We start from the raw sequence: 17,035 nt of genomic DNA, 5'->3' as shown, positions 1-17,035 counted from the left end.
ATGGGAGCGAACAAACTCGCACTCAATCCTGACAAGACCGAATGGCTGTGGATGCTGCCCCCTAAGGACAGTCCAGCTAGTCCGTCCTTAAGCCTTGGAGGAGAAAATTTGCTCCCCTCAGAGAGGGTCTGCAACTTGGGGGTCCTCCTGGATTTGACTTTGTCACATCACTTGTTGGCTGTGACCAGGGGGGCCTTTGCCCAGGTTCGCCTGGTGCATCAGTTGCAGCCCTATTTGGACCGGGAGGCACTTCAAACAGTCACGCACGCCCTCGTCTCCTCAAGACTGGATTACTGTAATGCGCTCTACTTGGGGCTGCCCCTGAAAAGTGAGGTACACCCATATCACACCTATCCTCCGCGAGCTGCACTGGCTTCCCATTGTCTCCGAGCACGATTCAAGGTGCTGGTTATCACTTTTAAAGCCCTACATGGCCTAGGACCCGGATACCTACGAGACCATCTTCTGCCACATACCTCCCTTAGACTAATAAGATCGCACAGGATGGGCCTTCTCCAGGTGCCTTTAGCTGGCCAATGCCGGCTGGCGACGCCTCGGAGTAGGGCCTTCTCTGTTGCCGCTCCGGCCTATGGAATGAGCTACCCCCAGAGATCCGGACCCTACCCATTCTCATGGCTTTCCGTAAAGCTATCAAAACCTGGCTTTTCCGGCAGGCCTGGGGCTGATGACCTCTTGATTGAGGTCCAGCCCCCCTTTGACTGGGTGCATGTTGTGTTCTTCTTAATCTTGTTGTATCTTATTGTTTTAATCCTTTTAATATTTTTCATTTCTGTAAGCCGCCCGGAGTCCTCCGGGATTGGGCGGCCTATAAATTCAATAAATGAAATTCAGATTACCAATACTTTAAAATGATGCAAATTTGTTAGAATGGCAGAAGGGTATTAATAAATTTGTATGGGTAGGTAAGAAGCCAAGAGTAAAACTTAAAATAATGCAGGATGTGTGTGAAAGAGGAGGCTTGAAATTACCCAATTTAAAACTATATTATGATGCAGTAGTTCTATCTATATTAGTGATTGGATCAATTTAACAGATGATAGAATACTTAATATTGAAGGGTATGACTTGGTATATGGTTGGCATGCTTATTTGCTATAAAGGTGGATAAGAATTTTAAAAGACATATTTTAAGGAATGCTTTACTGCGGGTTTGGAAAAAATATCAATACAAACTAAATGATAAATTACCTATGTGGGCTATCCCTAGACATGCAATAGAAAATATGAATATAGTACAAAAACAGGATATAATTACTTACAGGCAGCTTCTTACTGCAGAAAGAGGTGTACCACAACTGAAATCTTTGGATGTATTAAAAAGGAAAAGGTAATTCAAACATGGTTTCAGTATGGGGAGTTACAGGCTAGATGGAAAATAGATTAAAAAATTGGCTTTATGCAAGTCGAGGATAATTTACTTAAACAAATTAGAGACCAAAGTCCAATGCATATAAAAAGATTATAAATGTATTAATAGAAACTGACTCCGAACAGAGCTAGTTAAAGATTGTATGATTAAATGGGCTCAAAATGTTGAAGAACCAATAATGTTGGATACATGGGAAAAGATATGGGTGAGAAATGTAAAATTTACACAGGCCCAAAACTTGAGAGAAAATTTTTATAAGATGTTTTACAGATGGCACCTAGATCCCCAAAAAATGGCTTCTATGTATTTGAATTTACAACATAAATGCTGGAGATGTGATTGTATGGATGCTACATATTTTATATATGGTGGACTTGCAAAAAGGTTAAAGCATTCTGGATAAAAATATGGTGGATTATGCAAAATGTTCTTTAAAAAAGGTTAAAGTTTACCCCCCAGGTATTTTTGTTAGGTATAATTACTGACTGTACAGCTGTAGAGATTAAAGGAAGGGGAAGTAGAGTAGAAAAGGATGATGGAGGGAAGAAAGGAGGTAGAGAGGGGGAGGAGAGAGGGGAAGGAGAGAGGGGGAAGAAAGTGTCAGATAAGTTATAAATATGGTGTATGGAGAGCAGAAGAGCCAATAACTGGGTTTTGGGGGGGGGGTAGCTGATGGCAAGATGAATTGATGTAATTACTTAATAACAACAAGATATTGACTATGTAATAGTATACATGTGATTATATGCTATGAAAATGGAAAATAAAAAAATTATGAAAAAAAAAGATTCAGATTTCATATTTTCAACTTTTCAAGAGATTATTTTTGCATCTTCCGTGTTAGGATAATAGACTAGTCTGGTACCTATATATGTCTGCTTCTGACATTACAGTAATTTAATGCAAAACCTGAAAAAAATAAAAGTAAATAACTCTGTGTATTATCTCAGATACTTGAGAGAACTTAACAAGAAATAGTAATTGAGTCTTTTTAAACTAATTAAGGAATGAAAAGCATTTTAAAGAAGGAGTAAATAATACACTTCTTACACATTGATAGGACTTTTGACTTCTTGTCTTTCAGCTGTTGTCCTGCATAGTAATCTGTAATAATTACTGTGTGCTATAAAATACTTCAGTTTATCAATATACCCCCTTTAGAAGAACCAGATGATTTTTCCATATCATATTTACAATAATTGATGCTTCTTGTTTGCATGACCTTTTCAATACCGCTGACTCACAAGTTGTTATTGATAGATTTCATATAAATAAAAAGGAGGGACTCACAGGGTACTTAATATAAGATTCAACTTTTAGTTAATCTAGTAGAATTAAGCTATTTTAAATATAGCTTAATTCATGAGGATTTTACTGAATGCTCTATCATGTGTGGTTGTGTATGTGTGTTGTTATATATTGGCACATTTAACAAATATACAGATGGGTGGCAAAAATTATATATATATAAATTTATTTGCCACCCATCCATATAGTTAAATATATGTTTTCTTATATATTGATTGTTATATATTTAAATATACACTGCTCAAAAAATAAAGGGAACACTTAAACAACACAATGTAACTCCAAGTCAATCACACTTCTATGAAATCAAACTGTCCACTTAGATAGCAACACTGATGGACAGTCAATTTCACATGCTGTTATGCAAATGGAATAGACAACAGGTGAAAAGCATAGGCAGTTAGCAAGGCATCCCCAATAAAGGAGTGATTCTGCAGGTGGTGACCACAGACCACTTCTCAGTTCCTATGCTTTCTGGTTGTCATATTTATTCTGCAAGACATTAAGCAGATATTAGTACAGATTCCTTTTTCAATATATTATCTGTAAGAAAAAATATCAAAAGATGGAATATTCAGCTATAGGAAACTGTAACTCCAAATGTGGATCTCATATTAAGTCATCCAAGCTTGGACTACTTATCTATACATATCTGCGGGAGGAGGGATCCCCCTTGTGTTCCTCATCTTCCTGGATGGGCTCTGGACCAGCAGAGCCACCTCCTCCTTTTTAACCAGGTGGCTATCAGAGAGAAGAGGGTAGGGTGTGCCCGTGGGCTTGTGCAGCACCCGAATTCTCGCCTCCTGTTCTTCGGCTGTTGCACAAGCCCAAGCGCATGGGCTACCCGGTTTGCTGAATCCGGCACGGCTTCAGCGAAAGATGGCGTGCGAGAAAGCCCCCCCATCCCTGCTGCCTGAACGTTTGAATGAAGGAGGCTGCAGGCTCCTTTGTCCTCGGCTATGTGATTTTCTTTTGTTTTCTGCTGCCCGAACGAGTGAATGAGACAGAGCTAGAATGAAAGGAGATTGTGTCCCTTCTGTCTCAGAAAAGCAACTCCGGGAAGGTCCTTTGGTGTCGGCAGGCATCCTAGAACCTGCCTGCTAGCAAAGGACCTTCCCGAAGTTGCTTTTCTGAGCAACGGGGAGATAGAAGGGACAAAATACTGTCCGGCCGGGATGGGTATACAGGGCTGGGGGCGGGCAGGCTTACTTCCGGGTCCGGTCACAAAAATCGGGACTTTTTAAGAATGCCGCGGGACACGGGACAAATTGTGCAAAATCGTGACTGTCCCGCCAAATCAGGACGTCTGGTCACCTTAGGTATGAGGGCCCGATGTCCACAGGTGGGGGTTGTGCTTACAGCCCAACACTGTGCAGGACATTTGGCATTTGCCAGAAAACACCAAGATTGGCAAATTCGCCACTGGCGCCCTGTGCTTTTCACAGATGAAAGCAGGTTCACACTGAGCACATGTGACAGACATGATAGGGTCTGGAGACACCATGAAGAATGTTCTGCTGCCTGCAACATCCTCCAGCATGACCGGTTTGGCAGTGGGTCAGAAATGGTGTGGGGTGGCATTTCTTTAGGGGGCGACACAGCCCTCCATGTGCTTGCCACAGCTAGCCTGATTACCATTAGGTACCAAGATGAGATCCTCAGACCCCTTGTGAGACCATATGCTGGTGTGGTTGGCCCTGGGTTCCTCCTAATGCAAGACAATGCTAGACCTCATGTGGCTGGAGTGTGTCAGCAGTTCCTGCAAGACGAAAGCATTGATATATGGACTGGCCCGCCCATTCCGCAGACCTGAATGCAATTGAGCACATCTGGGACATCATGTCTTGCTCCATCCACCAACACCACATTGCACCACAGACTGTCCAGGAGTTGGGGGATGCTATAGTCCAGGTGTGGGAGGAGATCCCCTCAGGAGGCCATCCACCACCTCATCAGGAGCATGCCCAGGCGTTGTAGATTGTAGATTGTAGATTGTAGAAGTTTATTTATATGCCGCCCTTTTCCCTGGGGGGACTCAGGGCGGCTCACAACCCAAAAAGGGGGGGGAGACAAACTTTTAACATATAGGACAATACATAATTAAAACACAACATTCATACCATTCGGGCGGGTTACAGTCTTAGCCCCAGGCCTGACGGGATAGCCAGATTCTGAGGGCTGTGCGGAAGGTCTGGAGGGTGGTGAGGGTACGAATCTCCACGGGGAGATCGTTCCATAGGGTCGGAGCTGCCCGAGAAGGCTCTCCTCCGCGTGGTTGCCAGTTGGCATTGACCGGCAGATGGAACTCGGAGGAGGCCTAACCGATGAGATCTAATAGGTCGCGTGGAGGTAATTGGCAGTAGGCGGTCTCTCAAGTACCCAGATCCACTACCATGAAGGGCTTTATGGGTGACAAGTAGCACCTTGAAGCGTACCCGGAGATCGACAGGTAGCCAGTGCAGCTCGCGGAGGATAGGTGTTATGTGGGTGAAGCGAGGTGCATCCACAATCGCTCGCGGCGCCGCATTCTGGACTAGGTGAAGTCGCCGAATACTCTTCAAGGGCAGCCCCATGTAGAGCACATTGCAGTACTCCAGCCTAGAGGTCACAAGGGCACGAGTGACTGTTGTGAGAGCCTCCCGGTTCAGGTAGGGGCGTAACTGGTGCACCAGGTGAACCTGGGCAAATGCCCCCCTAGTCACAGCTGACAAATGGTGTTCGAAGGTCAGCTGTGGATCCAGGAGGACTCCCAAGTTGCGGACCCTGTCTGAGGGGTGTAGTGTTTGACCCCCCAGCCTGAGAGATGGAATACTTGCCGAATTGGTGGGAGGGAAACACAACAGCCACTCGGTCTTATCTGGGTTGAGCACAAGTTTGTTAGCCCTCATCCAGTCCCTAACAGCTTCAAGTCCCTGGTTCATCACGTCCACCGCTTCATTGAGTTGGCACGGGGCGGACAGATACAACTGAGTATCGTCCGCACACTGGTGGTATTTTATCCCGTGCCGCCGAATGATCTCGCCCAGCGGTTTCATGTAGATGTTGAAAAGTAGGGGGGACAAGACCAAACCCTGCGGCACCCCATATGTTAGGGGCCTAGGGGTCGATCTCTGCCCTCCAACTAACACCGACTGCGACCTGTCCGAGAGGTAAGAGGAGAACCACTGCAAAACAGTGCCTCCCACCCCCACCTCCCGCAGTCGTCGCAGAAGGATACCATGGTCGATGGTATCGAAAGCCGCTGAGAGGTCAAGGAGGACCAGGATGGAGGCGAAGCCTCCATCCCTGGCTCTCCAGAGGTCATTGGTCAATGCGACCAAAGCGGTTTCTGTGCTGTAGCCAGGCCTGAAGCCGGACTGGAATGGGTCAAGATAGCTAGTTTCCTCCAAGGACCGCTGGAGCTGAAAGGCCACCACCTTCTCAACAACCTTCCCCACAAGGGGAGGTTGGAGACTGGACGATAATTGTTAAGAAGGGCTGGATCCAAGGATGGTTTCTTCAGGAGGGGTCTCACCACCGCCGCTTTGAGTGCGGGGGGAAAGACCCCCTCCCGAAGGGAGGCGGCAACAACCGCCTGGATCCAGCTCCGTGTCACCTCCCTGCTGTTAGCAACCAGCCAGGAGGGGCACGGGTCCAGTACACATGTGGAGACACTCACAGCTCTCATGGCCTTGTCCACGTCCTCAGGGGCAACATCCTGAAACTCAACCCAGCGATGGTCTACCAGATTATCCCCTTGTGCCTCGGCTGGATCTGCAGAATCGGAGTCCAACTCTGACCGAAACCGAGCAACTTTGTCCGCTAAAAACTGGATGTAGTCCTCAGCCCTACCCTGCAGGGGATCCCCCGTGTCCCTCCTAAATAGGAGGGAACGGGTTATCCTAAACAGGGCGGCTGGGCGCGACTCAGCGGAGGCGATCAAGGTGGCAATATAAGTTCTTTTCGCCGTCCTAATTGCCCTGATGTATTCCTTGATGCACGATGTTAGAAGTGCTTGATTCGGATTTGTTGGATCTCCATAAGTGCTCTAGGCGTCTCTTCCGGCGCTTCCTCTCCTGAAGTTCCTCGGTGAACCAAGGAGGCCTCCTGGATCCACTGCCTCGGAGCGGCCGTAGTGGCGCAATCCGGTCAAGAGATTCCGTCGCTGCCGAGTTCCAGGCAGCAACCAGAGTCTCTACTGGACTGTGGGCGAGAGTATCAGGAATAACCCCAAGCTCCGTCTGGAACCTCAAGGGGTCCATAAGTCGCCTGGGGCGGAACCACCTGGTCGGTTCCTCCTCACTACAGTGGAGGTTTGGTCTCCGAAAGTCAAGCCTCAATAGGCAGTGGTCTGACCACGACAGGGGTATGATCTCACTACCCCTCAGACCAAGATCACAAGTCCACTGCTCCAAGAGGAATACGAGGTCGAGCGTGTGACCCGCTGAATGGGTTGGGCCCCGAATTACCTGGGTCAAGCCCATGGCTGTCATGGAAGCCATGAACTCCTGCGCTCCATCAGAGTGTTCACCGAGCGAAGGCAAATTGAAATCCCCCAGAACCATAAGCCTGGGGAACTCAATTGCCAGCTCGGCTACCGACTCGGGGAGCGAGGGGAGGGCTGCTGCAATGCTGTTGGGAGGCAGGTACAATAACAGCAAACCCACTTGACCCTTGAGGTCCAACTTCACTAGCAGGGACTCACACCCGACAAGCTCCGGAGCAGGGATCCTACGAGGTACTAGAGACTCTCGGATAACAATAGCCACCCTCCACCCCTTCCCTGGGCTCTCGGCTGATGGAGCACCTGAAAGCCTTCTGGGCACATCTCTACGAGGGGGACTCCTCCCTCCGGGCCCAGCCAGGTTTCAGTAATACATGCCAGGTCTGCCCTCTCGTCTAAAATTAAGTCCCGACGAGGGGAGACTTGTGAACTACAGACCTGGCATTTAGCGACAACAGCCTGAGACCAGGGTCCTGATTACTCGCCATCTGGCCTTAGAGTGGGACTCATAGGGCCGGAAGGAGGGATCTCTGTGACGTAGCGAGCCCTCCTTCCCCGGTAATGGCCAGCCCTAAAGTCCCCGCCATATCTGCCCCTCCCTGTTACGACTGTAATGCTCCGGCCCACTCCCGTGTCCGTGGTTCCCTCAACCACCCCTTTGGCTCCCGCGTTCTCGACAGGCCCTCCGAATCAAACATACTCATTTGTTCACTCAGGCAGTCCCCACGTAATAATTAAAACACATAAAATACAATAATAATGGGATAATAAAAGTGGGCTCATTCATTCAATCACAAGCAAGTCCCATACACTCACCATACCAATTAAAAATTGCGCAATCGTGCGGTTCGTAAAGGCTTATGTACGAGGTCTTAAAGATTTTGGCCTTCTCCTCTATAAAGTCCAGTGAAGAGTCCAGTAAAAAATATAGGTCCAAAGGTGGTCTGGAGGAGGAGTTCGCCAGGATGAAAAGTCCAGGCAAAAGTCCAGGCAAAAGTCCAGGCAAAAGTCCAGCCGAGCAAGATGTAACAAATGAATGAAGCCACGCTGAGGGAGAGGCCAAACCAAACGGAGAGGGGGGGGAGGGGGCATCCGGAAGCGACATGGCGACTGTAACACAGCCAGCCGCGCACTTCACGCAGCCCCAACAGTCACCCAGATCATTCCCCCTTCTCTGGGGCAGTGGGCCATCTACTAAAGTCCTCAGGGGCTCTCTCAGGGGCTCACCAGGTCGGTCGGGTAGCGCCAGGAACACCCAGGCATCGGAAATGGTAGCAACCGCCAGCGCGCCGCTGCCCTCAAGCCAGGATGCCTGCAAGAATGGAAGGAACCGCAAAAACCCCAGCGCTTCCGAACGAGGCAGCCGCTCGCTCTCTGCTGGGTTGCTTGGCTAGTTCTCGGGCTAGTTCTCGGGCGCCAGGTCTCTCCACCTCGCGGGTTGGACGTGCCAAGGATTAGCGGGCTTTGTCGCCTGTCGCCTGTGCCCGCCGGAGCTCCTTGCGCTGTCTCCGCCGCCGCTAAGCGCCCTCCTCACCTGTAGGGAGGTCATACAGGCACATGGACGCCACACACACTATTGAGCCTCATTTTGACTTGTTTTAAGGACATTACATCAAAGTTGGATCAGCCTGTAGTGTTGTTTTCCACTTTAATTTTGAGTGTAACTACAAATCCAGACCTCCATGGGTTGCTAAGTTTGATTTTCATTGATAATTTTTGTGTGATTTTGTTGTCAGCATATTCAACTATGTAATGAACAAAGTATTTAATAATTTCATTCATTCAGATCTAGGATGTCTTCTTTTGTGTTCCCTTTATTTTTTTGAGCAATGTATATTTGTTAAAAGTGTTTGTTAAGAGTATACATATGGCTATACAAATTTGTTAACTAAATTTAGCAAGATTACCCAAAGCGTAAAGGTCATCCCAGCTGCCCAGCTAAAGCAAACCTATTGTATTTTTCGCTTCATAAGAGTCACTTCCTCCCCCCCCCAGCCAAAAAAGTGGGTAGAAAAATCTGTACGTCTTATGAAGTGAAAAATACGGGCCACTGTGGCAGAGTCCTTTTACAGTGCTGAACTGTTCTGTCTTTGTCATTATCCGCCACTTCTGTCTCTTTTCTGCAATGCAGGAGTCAATACGTGAGAGGACATCTATTTGTGATCCTCTCAGGATCTGCCTCCTGCTCTCACTACACTGGTGCTCCATATTCGGCGCTCCATATTCACAGTGAGACGGTGCTCCATATTCATATTTTTTTCTTGTTTTCCCTCTAAACATAGGTGCATCTTATGGTCAGATGCATCTTATAGTGCAAAAATATGGCATATTGGATAGTAGCAGTGTAGGAAGATGCTGGATGTAAATGATCACTTTTGTGACAACGGCAAAGGCATCAATTCATACTGTACTGAAGAATGCAATGGCAAACCACTCTTGAATTTTACCAAGAAAACCACATGGATGAAGAATATAAAACAATTGATAAGAAATTGACAGAAATACAATGGAAAAATGGGATAGCAATAGCAATAGTATTTAGGCTTATATACCAGCCCATACAGTTTTACAGCACTATCTGGGCGATTTTCAATGTGAGCATGCTGCCCTTAACAATCTGGGTTCTCATTTTACTGACCTTGGAAATATGGAAGGCTGAGTCAACCTCGAGCCCCATCAGGATCAAATTCCAGGCTGTGGGCAGAGTTAACTTGCAGTACTGCAGTTTAATCACTATGCCACCAAGAATCCTGCTGGAATGTATCAACCATGAACGTGGAAATCTGGACACAGTAAAACGTGTTGACAATTACAAATGTACATATTAGGCATTAGAGAATTTAGATAGATTGGGATTACATTCAGTCTGATCACTATGCTTATTATTAAAGACATGAAAAACAAAGAAAGAATGGCATTGTTTTTATACCAATATGTAGGAAAGTACCACAAGAAAAATACTTGGCTACAATGCAGTCACAAAATGAATAATATCAATTAAATTTCATGACCAGCCCTTTAACAGAATAATATTAAAATCTATGCTTCAAGCATTAATGCAGAAAAATAGGTTAATGAGTTTTATGACCAAGTTCCATTTGAAAACAACAAATATGCAAGTGAGATATGCTGCTTGGAGTGCAAAGTTGGAAATATTAAGTTGGATTCTATGGATTGGAAAACCAAAATAAAGCAGGATAACAATTTAATAATTTCAGCCAAGCCAATTATTTCTTCATTGTTAACATTGTTTTCAAGCATCCAAAACACCCATTAATGTTGCAAGTTGAAGTGTATAGAAATCAATTTCCCTGCATTATTACTAAAAGAGTGTGAAAGAGTTCAATTATAACATCAAAGACATCACCAGGTGCTATCTGTTGGACCGATCATGAACTACTCACATGCAAGTTCCAAATGGAACAAAGAAGAAGAAAGCCAACAGTTTCCACAAATGATCTTAAATATAGCCACTGTTTTCAAAGAGAACTTCAGCAATCCTGAGCTCCTTTACAAAGAACCAGAGAAACTGGAATTAATTTAAAGAACTCATTAAGTAGGAGTGTGAAAAGAGATTGTCAAAGATGACAAATAGAAAGAAGCATACTTGATCTCAGAATAAACTCTGGAAATTGTAAACAAGAGACAACAAAGTCATTTAGAACTTCCACCTTTAAATTAACAATTGTACTTATATATACATATACATATACATAACATATACATATACATATACATATACATATACATATACTATACATATACATATACATATACATATATATACATACATACATACATATACATACATACATACATATATATTGTAGGTAGGTAGATAGAGATATATAATATTAATTTCTTAAATTATACTAAGTTATATTTGTTGTAATCTTTATTCTTTAAGAGATACCATCTGGCATTTTTTGTATTTCTCTTTCTTGTTTCCTCTGTGTGAAATTCACTTTTGTATAAAAAGCTATATAAAGATCCAATTGTGTGCAGTTATCAGGTACAAGTAACCAGGTCCACATGTTCAAGCTCACTACTTTATCATATTCTGTCTATTATACAAGAATCTTCCCTGACTGCTAGTCTCTTCTGGGAACAGGTAAATAAAATTCTATCGAGCTTAAGGGGAGTCAGTTCTGGATCTCATAGTTAGGAGGGTAATTCTATGCTTCAGGCCTGCCTTGCTACCTTGCTGAACGTTTCCCAGCAATAGTGGTTTACATGCTAGCCATACAGTTGTGGAGGGCACTAATTTACAACTTCCTGAATGATAGCCTAGCTTTAAACTGGGATACTGGAGGAAAAACTAATAAATAAAATGCTGTACGAAATAAATATTTTGAATCTTGTCTGGTTAGAAGACTGAAGAGGGTGGCATTCATTTACTACAATGTAATTTCATATAAAGAATCAAGGTGACTCTTAAAGTACCAAACTAATAGATTTTCATTTAGTACAATGGAATTTCTTTATCTGTATATATCACTCTGTGATTGCAAATAAATCTTTGAGCAAATATGAATCTTCTAATTTATTTGACAGCTGGAAAATGTGAAATTGAAGAAATGAAACAATAAACATGACAAGATATTGACCACATATTGAAAACTAGCAGCAATCTAACAAACAGTCACACACTGAAAACAAGTATAAAGGATTCAAATCAAACCAAATCAAGTTTATTACAGTCAAAGACCAGAGATCAGAACAAATAAAAATGCTCAATGAATGTCCAGTTAAAAATTCTAGAATAAAATAATAAATAACTGATTAAATCTATATTAAAATCACAATTTGGCATCCAGCCTGTCAGTTACACATGGCATAACTATACTATAATATCAATCCATAAACCGTGAGGCCCCGTAGTCATTAATACTAAAATGCAAAAAATACTAATGCAAAAGGGTTTGCTATATTAGTTGTATACAATAGCTTTAGTAGATTAAACACATGTTTCCGACGAATCCCCAGTGCTGCTGCACAGAATTTTGCCACTGCTCAGAATTTAGCCACTTGTAGTCACAGTCTGTTCATCCTTAAGCAGCCACTGGAGATAAGCAGTGTCGAAACAGCCATGATACCTATTGATTATTGGGAGGATGTGGTTTTTTTGAATATCTCTATAGAAAGAGTATCGAAGGAGTATGTGTCCAACAGTTTCCAACTCTCCTAAGCCAAAAGAGCAGAGTCTTTCAATCAATGGTATCTTTTAATACTTGCTGTGCAGGTTGGAAGCACATGGTACTGTGCGAGCGAAAATGCTTTCTGGTGCTTTGTCGACTCGAACTGGCTAAGATAACTGTCAGGAGTAACAACATATCTAATAGTATCTGGGGCCTGAAACAACAGAACTTTCACTAAGTCCATTTGCCTCTTGATGTCCTCTACCTTTTGTCGCAAGGTTTGTTTTGCTTGGTCATAGTCCAACTTGAGTATGGAGGCTGGAGAGAAGCCTAGTTTGGCAAGGTTCTATTCAATAGCCTTGATCCATGACGAGAAGAATTAAGCTTTAACTAGAGCAGTGTTTCTCAACCTTGGCAACTTGAAGATGTCTGGACTTCAAGTCCCAGAATTCCCCAGCCAGCGAATGCTGGCTGGGGAATTCTGGGAGTTGAAGTCCAGACATCTTCAAGTTGCCAAGGTTGAGAAACACTGAACTAGAGTTTTAAAGAAGCTATACAGATTCTTGCTTTGACTTTTATCAGTCCTGTCTCCAGGCGCAGAAGTGCATTTTAGACACATCTGGAGAATTGCTCTAATAAATTTGGATCGGACTGTTGCCAATGGTGTGAAAGGAAGAGAAGGAAGCTGAGGATTCGTGCAGGCTCCGTAAGTGTGCTAGCAACCAAAAGAGTTTAATTGTGGCAAGAACATAGTATCTTCCCTTGGTGCGGAAAAAATGAGGATGGAGTTCACTGATTCTTGGCCAGAGTGTAAAAGATTGTATAGTCATAGAAGTAAACAGTTTTACTGATGAAAGCAGAGATCAATGATCTCTGATAGATGATAGATGACAACACAACACAAAGCTTTATTACTGAGCATTTCAGTATCTATGAATTAATGTCTTTTGCAAATACCAAAAAATTTTGCCATTTTTGGAACTCAAGTTTTTCATGATAATTCATGAGGAGAATTGAATTGAATTGAATTGAATTTATTGCACTTATATGACGCCCTATTTCCGGAGGGACTCAGGGCGGCTCACAATCCAAAGGTAGGGAATACAGGCAAGGGAAAAACACGACACACACAACTACAAAAAGAATTTTTTAAAAAAACAATCAACAGCCACACAATTCAAGCGGGGGCGGGAACTCGTCAGCCCAGTCTGTCGGAAAAGCCAGGTTTTAAGGGCTTTGCGGAAAGCCTGAAGGGTGTGAGGTCTGAATCTCCATGGGGAGCTCGTTCCAGAGGGCCGGAGCAGCCACAGATAAGGCCCTCCTCCGGGTAGTAGACAGTCGGCATTGGCCGGTAGATGGAATTCGGAGGAGGCCTAGTTTGTGGGATCTAATAGGTCTATTGGAGGTAATTGGCAGCAGGCGGTCTCTCAAGTACCCAGGTCCAATGCCATGAAGGGCTTTATAAGTGACGACTAGCACTTTGAAGCGTATCCGGAGACCAATAGGCAGCCAGTGCAGCTTGCGGAGGATAGGTGTAACGTGGGTGAACCGGGTGCACCACAATCGCTCACGCGGCTGCATTCTGGACAAGCTGAAGTCCCGAATGCTCTTCAGGGGCTGCCCCATGTACAGTTTCAGTAGTCCAGTCTTGAGGTCACAAGGGCATGAGTGACTGTTGCGAGGGCCTCCCGGTTCAGGTAGAACGCAATTGGTGCCACCGGCGAACCTGGGCAAATGCCCCCCTGGTCACAGCTGACAAATGGTGTTCTAAAGCCAGCTGTGGGTCCAGGAGGACTCCCAAATTGCGAACCCTGTCTGAGGGGCGATAATTTCACCCCCCAGCCTGAGAGATGGAATATTTGGTCAATTGTTGGGAGGGAAACACACAAGCCGCTCGGGCTTGTCCGGATTGAGTGCAAGCTTGTTAACCCTCCAGACCCTAACAGCCTCCAGGCACTGACACATCACGTCAACCGCTTCACTGAGTTGGCACAGGGCGGACAGATACAGCTGTATCCGCATACTGGTTGATATTTTATCCCATGCCGCCGAATGATCTCACCCAGTGGCTTCATGTAGATGTTAAACAGGAGGGGGGACAGGACCAAGCCCTGCAGCACCCCATACTTAAGGGGCCTAGGGGTCGATCTCTGCCCTCCAACCAACACCGACTGCGACCTGTCCGAGAGGTAGAGGAGAACCACCGAAGAACAGTGCCTTCCACCCCAACCTCACGCAACCGTTGCAGAAGGATACCATGGTCGATGGTATCGAAGGCCGCTGAGAGGTCAAGGATCACTAGACGGAAGCATGAACCCCATCCCTGGCTCTCCAGAGAACATCGGTCAGTGCGACCAAAGTGGTTTCCATGCTGTAGCCAGGCCTGAATCCAGACTGAAAGGAGTCTAGATAATCGTTTCATCCAAGGACCGCGCGAGCTGAGAGGCCACCACTTCTCAACAACCTTCCCAACAAGGGGAGGTTGGAGACTGGACGATAGTTATTTAAATGGCTGGATCCAAAGATGGCTTCTTCAGGAGGGTCTCACCACCGCCACCTTTATGTGGGGGAAAAGAACCCTCCGAATGGAGGCGGTACCTATCGCCTGGATCCAGCCCGTGTCAACCTCCCTGCTGTTCGCAAAACCACCAGGAGGGCCGGGGTCCTCGCACACGTGGAGGCACTCATAGCTCCCATGCCTTGTCCCCTTCCCTCAGAGTCCAAGTTGAAAATCAATCCATACATGTTGCTCAAGACCACCCACCCCGCTCGGTACCTACTCGGCTTGCTCTGCGCAATGGAGTGTAATTAATTTAAATTGGACAGGAAGAGGTCCTTTTCCTTTTGCTGGTCCCAGTGAAAATCTCCATCCAAGAAAGTCAATTCAGAGGAAAAGTTCTATGGTACATTGATGTTTTTACTTTCCCTGATGTTAATTATCACTAAGGGAATTGTTATTGAACTCTACTAAGGAAGAAAGGATTAACTTCTGCCCATATTCTGCAAAATCGATTCGGTTGTGCCTTGCAAAATTGTTTTTTCTATTTAAAAAAACAGTTATGGCTGCTGAACGTATAATGAAATGAGCATCTGGTCTCTGGTGAGAATAAGATAATTCTCCTTTTTAATTTCGACATGAGCTACATATTGAGACTGAGCACAGATGGTTCTAGAGCAAATATTGGGAGTCCCCTGCGAGCTACAAGATGGCTAAGGAACTGAAGAAGACAGAAAGGAAAGCCTTTTGCTTTCCTTCTCTCCTTCAATAATGCACACAAAAAAAGAAATGTTCCAGTATATGCTGCTCTAAATATTGGGGGAAGGAAAAAAAAGAAATTTGTTTCTGATATAATGGAATAATTACTGCCTATATGACGTTAGTCTCTACAAAACAAAATGCAAATGCAAACTATAACCCATTGTGCCACATGCCAATTTTGCAGTGTTTATTTATATTCAATCTTCTTTTTGACAGTTCCCATAAACATATATAGAGAAAAAAGCTATGTCCTTGATTAATATACATATAACAGATAAACCACAGCTGTTATAAACTTTTCTAGCCAGAAGGGTTCTTTGTATATCAAATTCATCCCATTCTTTTAAAACTGTCAACAAGCTTAAACAGAGAGTGTGAAACTAAAATAGTTTCATATCCTTTTTTTTTCTTTCAAGTCTACCACCACCATTTAATGCTCACTCATAATATTAATTGCCCATTTCTAATGTATGTTTGTAATTTAAGGTATATTGTTGGGAAGAAATGGAAAGATTTTCATATTTTTAAACTGAAATATTGAATGCTACAAAACTGAATAAAATATGAACAGCAAAGTGTTTTAGTAAACAGGCTGACATAAATGTGTCCCTAGCATTTCTATATCCCACACTGAGAACAGTAGATGAATCTATCCAGAGGAATTAATTAGGCATCAGATCAGTTCTTTGCTGTTCAAATATTCTTAAATATGGCTTTTATTTCATAAAAATTAATTACATTTATTTGATTTCTATCTAGGTCAGAAGTTGAGATCACCCAATGGTCAACAAGGGGTCTCCATTATTTATACAGTGAAAAGTTTCAATATATAATTCAGGATCTTCCACATTTTATGTAATAAATCAGAGATTCTTTGCCAATAATAAACTAATGGAATATACTTTTCATAGCAAAACAATTATATTCCATTACATAAGTACCACTGATCCTGTCTTATAGACCAAGCAATAGTTTTGTTCTGCATTGCAAGACAATTCTGACTGCTAATGATGAAAATATCCCCAAGGCTCTTTAAGCCAACTGACAAATATCTCTTCCTAGTAACCTATGTAAGGACAAATGGTATAGCCATGAAGTTGAAGACATTCTAAGGAATAAAAAAAGCAGAAGGAGAAGGGTAAAAAAAACTAAGATCAATGGAATGACTGATTCTCTAGAATATAGTTGCAAGGATGAAGGATTTCTGCAAGAGATAAACTCTACCTGACTAGAATAAGGAAAAATGCAAATAAGCACATTTTAAAGGAATTTAACATGAATTGTGTAGGAAGAGAACTCCGAAAATAGAACATCAATACTGGGACAGAACAGGAAAGTCTATCCACAATATGGAGATATCCAGTAATGAGCACGGAATACTGGAAGAAATAACCTATGCAAAGAATATAGGAAACAAACCTGAAAAACTAAATGCAGCAAGGTAAATATGATTTAGA

Source organism: Thamnophis elegans, chromosome 9, assembly GCF_009769535.1.
Source record: "Thamnophis elegans isolate rThaEle1 chromosome 9, rThaEle1.pri, whole genome shotgun sequence".
Lineage (NCBI taxonomy): Eukaryota > Metazoa > Chordata > Lepidosauria > Squamata > Colubridae > Thamnophis > Thamnophis elegans.
Note: the sequence above shows the minus strand (reverse complement) of the source record.